The 13,512-nt window shown below is 30.9% G+C and overlaps 1 non-coding gene across 1 annotated transcript; it reads left to right on the top strand.

The window, feature by feature from the left end:
- Positions 1–12,349: 12,349 nt before the first annotated feature.
- On the top strand, positions 12,350–12,421 carry Trnam-cau (transfer RNA methionine (anticodon CAU)). Its single transcript has one exon. It is a non-coding gene; the product is annotated as a tRNA-Met (tRNA).
- The last annotated feature ends 1,091 nt before the right edge of the window (positions 12,422–13,512 follow it).

The raw sequence follows: 13,512 nt of genomic DNA on the forward strand, positions 1-13,512 counted from the left end.
AATGCAATACGACAAAATCAGCGGTAAAGTTCCGCGGCGCTGAACATAAAATGACTAAACGGAACGCATAACCTACTTGCAAAAATAGATTAGTTTAAACATAGTTTATTTCGAACAAATTTACAATATATATACAGACAATAATGTACACAATACAAACATGATATGTTGAAAAAGGATTGGGTCGGAAAGCTGAGCTTATAAAGGCCTTCTCCTTACAGATTTTTAATGCATAAAATACGGTATGACAGTATATGTGACTTGCTTGAAATATATCTGATTTTACATGGTTTTTAAGAAGTTAAAGTCAAAATTGTTTCTAACATTTAGTTATAATGTAAAGCAAAAATATATACAAAAAAAGGAATGAGAATACAAGACTGCATCATTTTGTTATATAAAATTAAAGAGAAATAACGTAAATGAAGATAGAAAGAAATGAAGTAAGAAACAAAAATAGATTGTAGCTTAACCATTTATAATATAATTTTAAAAATTTAATGTTCAGTTTCAAATAATAAAGCTCAACTGTTCTCATTGATTATTAAGAAAATGAATACAATAAAATCGGCACGTAAAAGACATAAGTAATAACGGAATTGACGGAAATTATTGCTAATTACAAGTAACAAAGGTAGGCATGCAATTCGCGCATAGCTCTCTCCCGATAGCAAGAGACCTTTTCAAAATTTGTAATTCTTTCTTTTTTTCTTTTCTTTTTTTAAAAGGTAATTCCTGATTAATTCAGGGTCCAGGAGAGGTTACACTGGAATATTGAATTTTGCATCAAAATAGTAATCACTCCCATTTCGAACTCACGGGAACAATTTTAGAAGCATGCTAAGGCAACACAGGAACACTTTTTTCATATTGGTGTGCGATCATGTGTTTCAATGTATATTGCATTTGATACAGCTTTTCGGAATTTGTAGATGCTTATGATAGGTACTAAAATGCGACCGAGAAATGCAGCCTTAATAGAATTGTATTACATTTCCGTTTTTATAGAACCAATAAGTGACCTCTGCTTTTGTCTTAAGTTGTAAACAAGAAATGTTGTTGGACGTTATTAGCATACCTAGCACACAATTTATATAGTTTAACCAATATGCAGCCTGCAATGAAAATACAACTGCGTCGTATCATATTTTATTTTCAACTGCGTCGTATCATTTCGTAAAAATCATTATTTTCATGGAAAATAAACACCTCTTTTTAATGAAATTTTAGTAAATGATGCAAAATTATGTTTTGAAGTTTATAGTGAACTCTGAAACAGATATTTAATTGATTTGAAGGAAAAACGATAGATAAAGCATTATGAACTGCGTCGTATCCACACATTTTTATAAAGATTCTGCCCCGCTTCGAGTTGCATGTTCGCTATAACTTTTGTTTTACAAAATAGTTGTGCAAGCAACATATACCGAACGAAGCGGAAAATAGTGTAGCGTGTTAATACATATATCTGTTTTTCAGTCATTTCCAACAAAAAAAGTTATAAACAAAAACATACGTTTTTCGTTCCAAGATGGCGGCGTTTGTTTACATTTTGTAGGATACGACGCAGTTTTGATTCCCAGCCCTAGATGCAGGTACATATGACTAATACTCGATATTTTGAAAACCATAATATATTACCAAAAGACGTGCACACTATTGCAATGTAACAGGATAACGCTCAACATTACATATATATTTTTAAATATCATATTAAATACAATATTATTTCCAGCATATTTCAAGACATTGAATAAAGTTACACAGGTACTCATCAATATATTATGTTATGTACGTTATGAGTTTTGAAAAATACAAGAATTCAATTAATCAGTTTTTCCATGAAACGAGCACAATACCGGTATTTTGATAAAAATGCGTTAACCTAAACATGATTTTATTAATGTATTTTTCTAGACAAGGAAAATTGTTATACTATGTCATAATTATAATTCATAATTAATCTTGATAAAATAAACACGTTTTTGTGCTAAATTAACGATAAGAATTATGTCTAATTATTCCAACTATATTTAAGATTAAATCATCTTCTATTATACGATTGTGCTTTTGGTATTTTCATGTTCCGAACAGATTCAGCATTTATGTAATGGCAGATTTAACCGAGGTATGACCTCTCAACAATGCGATTTGTAGCAGCCCAGACTGTTTAAAAGTGAAATGGAAAATATTCTCAAGGAATAGAACATATGTGTTATGTTAAATGTATAAGTGTGTGTACTAACACAACGTAATATAACAATGAATGACAGTGACGATTCGAATTAATAAGCAAAACATTACAATGAAAAATGGTTATTGAAACTTCAAGGAAGAAGTTATCGAGAGGTTATTGAGTTGTGCTTGGGAATTCGTTAATTAATCAGGTATTTATATAGTTTTGTATACATTGATTATAACATTTCCCTCTTTGTATTTGTATTAACATCACAAAATTATTACCTTTATTTCTTAAGAATTTAATTAAGGTTCTTAAATATTCTTTCAGCTTAGGCACCTCTCTTGCATTGACATGCAAATGTGTGCCATGCATTTTAATAAAAAAACGTAACGATAATTTAAATTGTTGTATTTCAATTGCTCTAACCTTATTATTATTACAATTTTACATTTATTGCACTATACACAAACAATTTTGAAACTTAAACTAACATAATAATTTTAAGCATGTTATAAGACTTTATAGATTATTTCTAATATATCCATATGATATTTATTGTTAATGTTTGTTTGTCTTGCATATAATGATCCTTTATTGATGTTTTGACTGGTTCGAATAAAAAATAACATTCTAAATCTATTATTAATCCTTGCAATAAATCAAATAGATAAAATTATATCTACTTGAAAACCCCGTTATGCTTAAAATGTATATCGCATGTATTTGTAACACCTTTACCACACACAAATCAGAGGTAAAAAAATGAATATTTCAGATTGAGTATGTGATACTACACTTTTTGTGTCAGTCCTTATGTGAGTGACAAGTTTCCAAAAAAATATATACAGTCATGTGTTTCATTTGTGTCAACCAATTTGATCGCTTAAAAATTTTGAATGAATGTATGACCTATATTTTTATATTAAAGAAAGCAAAGAATATGATGAGGAAATTGCATTTTATTTTTCAGATTTAAGAAGAAAGAACATTTCTTAAGTGGTTTGACATTAAACAAATCAATAAGATGATACTGGATATTAACATAAAAAGGCGTCAAATTAGGAGTAACCTTGAAATACGGATAAAAAAACAAGTGATGCATCGGAACAAACGCGAACACTTTTTGAAAGTGCAATGAGGACATCTGGCATAATCATTGAAGTGCTGAAGTGATTTTGATATTCTCAATCCATCATGTTTCAACTGCAGATTTTTTTTTCAAAGAATTAAACTTATTATTTGATTTTACTAAAATATAATTCCAGGAAATGTATAAATATGTCTTATCAGTGCTTTGAGTTTTGTGTAATATAATATTGCGCAATATTACATTATTTGATAAGTATGAATTTCTGAGACATATTGTGCCATAAACTTCTGTTTGTTCATAATCTTTGGTATTAAATACCTAAAGGCACGTCATGCCTCAAAAATGTTGTGCTGTTAGTTTTATTTATGTTTGGTATCTTGTTATCGTTTCATAAAAAAAATACTCACTCATTGTCCATATAGAACAATTTTGTGATATATTCTGGGACATATTGTGCCTTCAACTTTTTTACAATTTTGATACTAGCTTTTAAAATCCAATATCTTTCTTTCATAAATATCTTTTCTTTATATATTTGATATGTTTCAATGTTCAAATTGATTTTGTTTTTGTTTCTGATTTTCGATATCATTTAGGAAATTAGATATGAGATCAGAATTCTCCATAAATAATTTATTTGTTATTTCTATTACATTCGATGAATGTTCAGTAATACCAACTTTGTCTTTTTTTGTGTTTGTTTTAGTAACAATGCATGCAATTTTATATAAAAAAACGAAACTTTAATCTCTTTCTATGCTATGCATATATTTTATTGCAAGTTAAATGATTTCTTTTTTCTTTGAAAAAAAAATAATTAAACACAGAAAAACACACAGACAACATGAAAAATGATCTATGAAAACATATCATTGAACAGGACTAAAATTGTATATATAAACAAAGCAACCTGGTTTAAAACGGCCGAGCATTTTTAAGATACTTTTGTTGTTAGATAAAATTAATAGTTTAGTTTCATTTTCAGTTATGTATCCGTTTTTTTTATTTTACTTTAACTTGTGTTGCATAATAGTTATCATAAAGTTAGAAATGTATATATTATTATATCATTTTTAAAACGCATTTATTCTTTTTAATGAAATAACTGAAGATAGTGTAGAACTTCTCACAATTTGTGTAATAAATCAACTTAACGTTTAACTTTCATTATTTCAGCGAAATGCGTAATGAATGGACTATTAGTGCTAGCATTTCTTAGGTCAGTGTATTTATTGACTTCTAGCGAAAATGATAAATGTGAAATCGACTGTCAGTAAAATGGACATTATTTTACAACTAAAGAGATTGTACGATTAGCCTAGAATGAAAGCTTATTAGTTTAGCAACCTCTTTGAGTAAAGATATTTTAGAACATCGAATAATCACTTTTGGAACATACAGTTATCTGTTAAATGTCTGCATAATCTTGAATATTATTTCAAAATTATTAACAGTTGAAGATGTGTCATGTTACCATAAAATCGTTTGAAATAAAACGTTGGTTGAGTGAGATCTGTCTTCTTTCGAAACCAGGTTATATAATTATTTATATTTACTCATCATTAAAACAATAGATTTTCATGACACAAAAATCACACCATCTCACATATTATGGATAATGATAAACCGCATTTTTATTACATTTTAACCATTTGATGTTTTTATCACATTTCAATTCACTTTATATTACATCACTAACATAATTTATCTTATTTTATCTTTATTAAATCATTTTATTTATTTAATTATTATTAATTTATTTATGCTTTTATATTTATTCATTTATTTATTTACTAGTATTCATATTGTTATTTATGTATTTACTTATATTTACTTATTTATTCATCCCTTTATTTATTTATTTGTTTAATTATGAATAATTAAAAAAAGTAAAAATCTTCCTATCATTTAATTCTTTATTAACTGCTTTACATGTATTTTACGAGTAACTATTACCTGTTCATTTTGTTAAAAGTTAGAAAGAATAGGAGCTTATCTTTCCATACTGTATAAATGGGTAATTTGGAAACACATCCCGGTAAATATAACACTTATATTGTTAGAACGCAATATGTTTTCTGATATTTATTTTAAGACTTCTAAGCATAGTTACTGTAGTAAAATGAGAAAAATAGTATGACATTATATCATTATTCTAAAAATAATTGACTAATTTTTTCTCATTTTAATGTCATCATCATTATTATTATTATTTGTTTATTTTTGTTATCATTATTATTTAATTATCAAAATAGATATTATATTTTTGCGCAAGTATTTTTTTTTCTAAAAAAGGTGATAATTGATGTTTATAATGATTAAACTTTAGGTAAATAAATAAGTACTTTATATGAATAGATAGCTGATTGACAATAATATGTAACTACTAGCTTAAAAAAATATAATATCAATATCAGTTTTAGATAGCTTTTAACTATTTTTCTTCTTACTTTTGTTGTTTACTTACTACATATTTTCATTGTAACAATATGATGTATGATGGAAAATGTTGAATAAAGTAACGAATTGTCACAAAAATAAAACAAATGTTTGAGTTTATATTATTACTATCCAGTTTGTCGTTGATCATATCCTCTTCAATAAAACAGGGGTAAACCATATATCATGCAACATTTTCATCTCAATAAATAACAATCAAAGGCAAAGATCATACTAACGTATGAGGAATGCGATGAAAAATGTATCATGTATATTAATTTAATTGAACAGTATTAGTCCATATGCCCGCACTATACCAATTACGGAGAATTAACTGCATTAATGACAGTATTACTTATCCTTTTAAAAGTATAAGAAATACATTTTTCTATGTATACGTATAAGTGTTCATCAAATAACTCCGAACAACGATTTCCAACATTATCCTTCGAAAAAAGATGAAGGTATATCATCTGCAAACGGACAGGTACAATGCGTTTGAGGTTTAAAAGATAGGGGAATTATTCCTCTAAGTTTGGCAACACTCATTCGCTCTTCTCTGCATGTAAATTTGTTGCTGAAAAAGTGTCTTTAGGTAGACCCCCGGAAAAAGGACATCTGGAATTTCCTTTTTTATTCTGGAACGCATTCAACGCTTTTCATATCTTATATCACAAAATGCGTTGCTTACATGTGACTAATAAACTTAATATTAGTGTGTTACTTTCCTTGATGAGGGCTTTTAGCCCCAAACTTGTAATCATTTTGTCTCTTCTGAGGAATGTGTATTGTCTCGCCCAAGAAAATTAAGAAAAATGATTTATAATAACATTCACGAATTCATTCTACATATCATAAAGTCAATTAATAAAACAATAATTATAAAACATAGAACTATATTTTAGAATCAACTGATAGCTGTTTATATTGTCTAGAGACATTCATTATATTTTTGATGTCGAGAAACAATTTCCTTCAGTTGTTAAAAATGTCATTTATATAAATTTTCTGTCAATTTTCACATTTTTGTGTCTAGGACTTTCCTATTTACCCGTATCATAATTCAATAAACTTGACAAATTGCATAAACAATATAAACATTAGAATGTTTATGTATGTAGAGATGAATTTAAGAATCTCTTGCAACAAATCTTAAACTAAAAATAGAAAATATCTAAAATGTTTTCTGTCTTACGCTCCTACATAAGTCTTATTGAAGAAAAATAAAAACATCAAGAAATTGAGTTCCCAACAAAGAGCTAAGACATCATTGTGTCTGGTTATGAGAAGAGGGACATCGCATACATTTTTCAAATTAACATTCAAACGAATTAAACCTATTTTAGAAAATAGGTAAATGAACAGCACGGACTAATGATCCAAAGGTGGTGAGGGACCTTTTTTCCATAAGGTTAACTAAAAGAATATGTGTTTAAGCAAAGAAAGTGATTACAAATCATGCTCGACAGAACCGTATTAAAGGGAATTATGATAATAGATATGTATTCTACAGGAAAATATCACCAAGGCTAGATTGGTCAACAAATTAAATTCCAATTATCAAAATTATAAATTCATTTGGAAAAAAAAATGTTGCAGTCTTCCTTCAACTATTTTGTCTTTTGTGAATCCAAGCATTATTTATTTTCATTCAAAATGAATTTGATATTTATTCTATTCTCTTTATATTCTCCATGCTAAAAAATCCATAATATGTAATTAAGTTACCCACATATTTTCTATTGGTTCTATATGATTTTTAGCTATATGTGTTGCTGATAATAAATCATTACCTTTACATTTAAAATGCCAAATTGTATAAACAAATGATATGATGAAAAGCATGTTATCTAATCTGTGACAAACATATATATATAGAACACTTAAAGAGTTTCTGTGGAAATCGTTTTTTGAATAACCTAATGTATATTTTTGCGCAAATCAAACACAGTGGAAGAACCAGAAAAGAGGAAATTGCTTTTGTAGATTCTGAGAAACATTCTAAATATGATTCGCGCTTTTGTAGGTCACTGATATAAATACATGTATTGCTTTCAAAGAATCAAAGTGACAAAACTAATTTTTGATATTCTATAAAACGCTAAGTGGAATTGCATGTGCTTGTCTTCCCTGGCATTTCTTGAACCGGTAATCAAAGCGGACATATTTCTTCTTGAGGCTCATTTGAGATAGAGATGACATAATAATAACAAAGGAGACTTGAAAACATGTATATGGACCAGTTTTGTCGTTGCATTCTCCAGATGTAAGGGTGGTTTTTCGTATTCGATCTATTCGTCGCCACAGTTGTGACACTGTGATTCATTCGATCATTTATATATCACGTATAGCAAGCATGGTATCAAAGTATTACTATTAAGAAACTAATTTTGCTAATGTACTACAGAACAGTATGTAAAAAAACATGTTTATGTAGACCAAGATATCTTTCCCTACAAAAAAAAATCTGCCGATAATTAAACAGAACACTTTATTAGCTTGAGGCTTTATGTCAGCTATGTGTCTGATATCGTACAAGGGAGACCCTCCAAACTGATACAAACAACGACTTTTCAAAGGAATCAGACAAGTAGTTTTTGAGAAAATGATACACTTTATATAATTATAGAAACGTAACAAAACAAGACCATTACAATCTGAAATCACGCGGACATATAGCTTGCGCTAGGGCTTTGGGCCTTATATTCATTTGTTTTATTCCTTTGCATATTCGATTTTTATCAGTTTATGGGGTCTTCTTTGCACAATATAAGGCAGAATGTCGTCACTTAAGCAAAAGTCCGCCGGTTTTATTGCCATAAGATCACTATAAAAGGCATATTAACTTGAGTAGTGTCAGCATGAATGCGTTTTCTATGAGGGTATGACCGCCGGTTTTATTGTAATAAGAACCCTCTAAAAGGCCTATCGCCGTAGGTTGTGTAATCTTGACTGTGTTCCCTGAGGCTATCAACGGCGGTTTTATTGCCATAATTACCCTCTAAAAGGCATCTCACCGTGGGTTGTGTCAGCTTGACTGTGTTCCTGGAGGCTCCGGTTTAATTTGCCATGAGGACCCTCTAAAAGGCCTATCACCGCCGGATTTATTGCCATATGAACCATCAAACAGGCCTATCACCGTTGGATGTGTCAGTTTGACTGTGTTCCCTTAAGCTTTCCCTGCCTTTTTCATTCCAATAAGAACCCTCCAAAAGGCCGACCACCCCGAGTTGTTTCAGCTATACTGTGTACCCTGAGGCTATCACCGCCGGTTTTATTGCCATAAGAACCCTCTATTATGCCTATTACCGCAGGTTGTGTCAGCTTGACAGTGTTTCCAGAGGGTATGAACGCCGGTTTTATCACCATATAAACCCTCTTAAAGTCTTTTCACCGTGGGTTGTGTCAGCTGTGTCAGCATGACTGTGTTTTCTATGAGGCTATGATTGCCGGCTTTATTGTAATAAGAACCCTCTAAAAGGCCTATCATCTTGGATTGTGTCAGCTTGACTGTGTTCCTTGAGACTATGATCGCCGGTTAAAATGGCATAAGAACCCTCTAAAAGGCCTATCACCGTGGGTTATTTCAGCATGACTCTGTTTCCTGAGACTATCACCACCGGTTTTATTGCAATGAGAATCCTCTAGAAGACATTTCCCTGTGGGTTGCGACAGCTTGACTCTGTTCCCTAAGGCTATGGTCGGCGGTTCTATTGCTATTAGACCCCCCTAGAAGGTCTATCACGGTGGGTTGTGACACCTTCACTGTATTTTCTGATCGCCAGTTTTAATGTCATAAGTCCCCTCTAAAAGAGCTATCACCGTTGGTTGTGTCAGCTTGACTGTTCTCTCCGAGAATATCATCCCTATATAAGACCTATTACCGTGGATGGTGTAAGCTTTACTGTGTTCCTTGATTCTTTGACAGTCCGTTTTATTACCATAAGAACCCTCTAAAAGGACTGTCGGCTTGAGTGTGTTTCCTGATGCTATCAACGCAGGTTTTATTGTTATAAGAACCCTCTATAAGGCCTATCACCGAGGGCTGTATCACCTTGACTATGTTCCCTGAGGCTATAATCGCCAGTTTTATTGTCATAAAAGACCTTTTTCCGTGGGTTATGTCAGCTTGATCCACCGTCGGTTTCTATGGCAGAGAACCCTCTAAAAGTTCTGACCCTGCAGGTTATGTCAGCTTGACTGTGTACCCTAAGGCCTTCATCGCATGCTGTTTGGCTTGAGAATCCTTTAAAACGCTATCACCATGCGTGGGGTCACCTAAGCTTTGTTCTTTGAGGCTATCCTTGTCAGTATTATTGTTATAGGCCTCTTTCCGTGGGTTGTGTAAGCTTCACTGTGTTCCCTGATGCTATGACCGTCGGTTTAATTGCCATAAGAACACTCTAAAAATCCTGTTATCGTAATTGTCTCAGCTTAACTGTGTTCCCTGATGCTATGACAACACCTAACAGGCCTATCACCGTGGCTTTTGTCAGCTTGTGTTCCCTGAGGCTATGCCCGCTGGTTTTATTACCACGAGAACCCTCTAGAAAGCCTATCAACGTTATTTGTGTCAGCTTGACTGTGTTTCCTGAGGTTATGACCGCCGGTTTTATTGCCATAAGAAACCTCTGAAAAACCTATCACATTGGGTTGTGTCAGCGTAAATGGTTTCGGTTTTATTGCCATTAGATCCCTCTTAACGTCCTATCACCGTCTGTTGTATCAGCTTTACCATGTTTCCTGAAGCTATGACTGCCAGTATTATTGCCATAAGATCTCCTAAAAGGCCTATTATTGGGGTTGCATCAGCTTGCTGTGTTCCCTGAGGACATCACCGCCGGTTATATTGCCATAAAAAGGTATGTTTTTTGTACCTGTGATTTTTTCTTTCTTTATATATAGATATAATAATTTTCGTAATAGACAACATTTTCCCGATTACCCTTTCAACCGCAAAAAAATGAAATAACGAAATGCCAGAAATTAGACACCATATTTCTGTAAATATTTGGACTAAAAGGTTTTTTTCGTAAAACTTAGGTCTGGCAAGCGGGTAAAGTTTGGAATTCTATTGTTAGTTTAAATTGTCATTTTAGTTTGAATGGCTTGCTGTGCTGAAACATTTTGATATATAAGTTAATGTAGATCTAATTTGGTTACACATACGTACTTTATAAGTTAAAAAAGTACTGAACTAGATTACATACCAACAGGATTTGTCCGCCATTTTGAAAAACGGCCGAACTGTTTTATTCGCTTTAAATCATGTTATTCACATTGATAGCGAAAGTTTCCTACAGCAAATCATTGAATTGTGTTAAAATTAGAATATGGGACAAGTTATTGGACCTTTATCATATATATTAAATTTGTATGATTACAATAGTTTTAAATTTGTAGTAGTATCCGTTTCGGGAAAGACTTCGGACAATTTGATCTAGTTTTCCCAGAAATCGGCCATTTCATATCAGTTTAATGTCAATTGTAGCCATGTTAGATATGAAACAATGAACAAAAAACAAATTTTAAAAGCATTTATTTACTAGAATTTAATACTTCTGGAACATCGAAGGTTTTTTTTTCAAAATGCCCAACGAAAGATGCAAAATTTGCCGATTTAGCTGAATGTTAAGCATTTATTCTGAAGAAAATGATTATTGTTAAAATATTCAAGTACATACACCGAAATAATTGTTTTATTGAAGATGTATGCCAATTGTCAAACATTGTCTATAAAACAGTCACAAGCAAGTTTTTTTTTTAAAAATAAACGTATAGACCGTCGGCCTGCTTACGCCTGTGTGATTATTGCGCGACATCGGGCATCAAAGATTTCGATACTTTTTGCATAACAGCAAGTAAAATATAATTTTGGCGTTGTTTGTTATTATAGCACAGTTGTCTTTCATGAATGTTGTCATCTGCAGTATTTCTTTTGTTATTTTTTTTTCTTTTTTAAAATCATCTTGCTTTACAGCCAGTGTGCGAATCATTGCATACATTCTAACGTTTTTTTATTTTCCTTACACTATTTCATTATAACTAAATAAAGTAATTATTTACATTGTAGTCATCGAAAGTGGTTTTATTAACATAATTTATATTACTTCCTAAATTCCGGTTATTTTGACCAGATGTAATTTTTTGCATCATGCAACATAATTTATAAATATAACGTCAACGGATCAGTCAAATATGTCTGTATTACGTGATATCAAAGATTATCAGTCAAAATGTCTACATTTTCTTGCGTCATACAATATATTTAGTAATTTTGTAACTGGAAAAATGACATGTTTTAGACAATTTTATGTCTACAAAAGAGCCATACAAAAAACTACATCATGTTTACGGACAAAGAGTATATTATTTTCTTGTCAGATTTGATATAATTCAGGTTTTTCTTGCGTCTCATACCATTTCAAAATACATCGAATCCACTTATGTCTAGCCGTTTCGATACATAAACTGTTACAAAATACATTTGCTCTATTAATTCGAGATAAATGACAGCAATACATATTATGTCATAAACATTTACATAAACAGTGGTCTTAAAACATATTAAACAAAAGATAACGGCAAAGTATTAAACAGAAGACAAAAAAAGAGAAGAAAAAAAGAAAAGGAATGACAGCAGAGTGGCGCAGTGGAAGCGTGCTGGGCCCATAACCCAGAGGTCCGAGGATCGAAACCTCGCTCTGCTAAGCTTTTTTTTTTCAGTCGTTGAAATTCAAATGCTGAAAACACACCATCACCTTGTTGTGTAGTTTGGTAGGAATTCATCAAAGATAGTCCATTATTCGAACGTTTAATGATGTGTATTATCTGCAATTTTACATAATATTCTGTGCTTAATATAAAAGTACAAATGTATGTAAATTCAAAATCGCTTGATTCAATTCGCTTGTTCTGCTTTCTTATACTTTTATATATACATGATAACGGTTTAATCTGTTCGTTATATTCTTCTGCAAATATAGCACAACTATCAGTTGAATTCATTTGTTTAAAAACAACTGATTTGTCCCTTTTCTAAGACAAATATTTCAAAGAATCACTTCTATTGTTCTGAATGGAAAGTTTTCACAATTGTTTGAACGACGACAAACAAAGCTGACGAAACCTTATTTATTCATTTTATTCATTTCTTTTTATCTTTTAATAAAAATCCTGGCCCTTGATGGCATTAGAGTGACCAAACAATATAACAAATAATAATGCAAACAGGGCAAAGAAGTGAATAAGTATGGTGACGCAATGAACTTTCAACATTATTGCTTTTAAGGCACTTTATGCTTCAGAAAGATTTTTTTTCTCTTCTTTAGAAAACGCAATTGTAAGTTGTTTTATCTTGTTGAAATAATTGTTTTAAAACATGATAAATACTTTCCCTGAAAAAGTAGCATTAAATTCGAAATTGTTTGTCATAAAAAGAGCAAAAAAATGTTAACAAAGTAGTATTTTAACTTGCATAAAAAACTCTTAACCACTATAACTGTGTTAATTGTTAAAAGGCAAAAGAAGAAAAGGATGGTTCAGGTAATTGCCCAATGAGTAACATTTTTGAAACTCTAACTCAAAAATAAAAAGCTTTTGAGAAATCCAATTAAAGACATTTCTGAGGTATACTTGGCCTGTAACAAATAAAGCCTTTTAAGCAAAGTATTTCTATTACATTTATATACATAATGGTACACATTAGAGTCTAAAATATAAATGTAACATGAATTACTTATATATACCTGTATCTTTCATGTGTAAAATAACTACAATAAAACATAATGAAACTCATCAA

This window comes from Ruditapes philippinarum, unplaced genomic scaffold (genome assembly GCF_026571515.1).
Source record: "Ruditapes philippinarum isolate M1 unplaced genomic scaffold, ASM2657151v2 ctg1197_1_1_1_1, whole genome shotgun sequence".
Taxonomy (NCBI): Eukaryota; Metazoa; Mollusca; class Bivalvia; order Venerida; family Veneridae; genus Ruditapes; species Ruditapes philippinarum.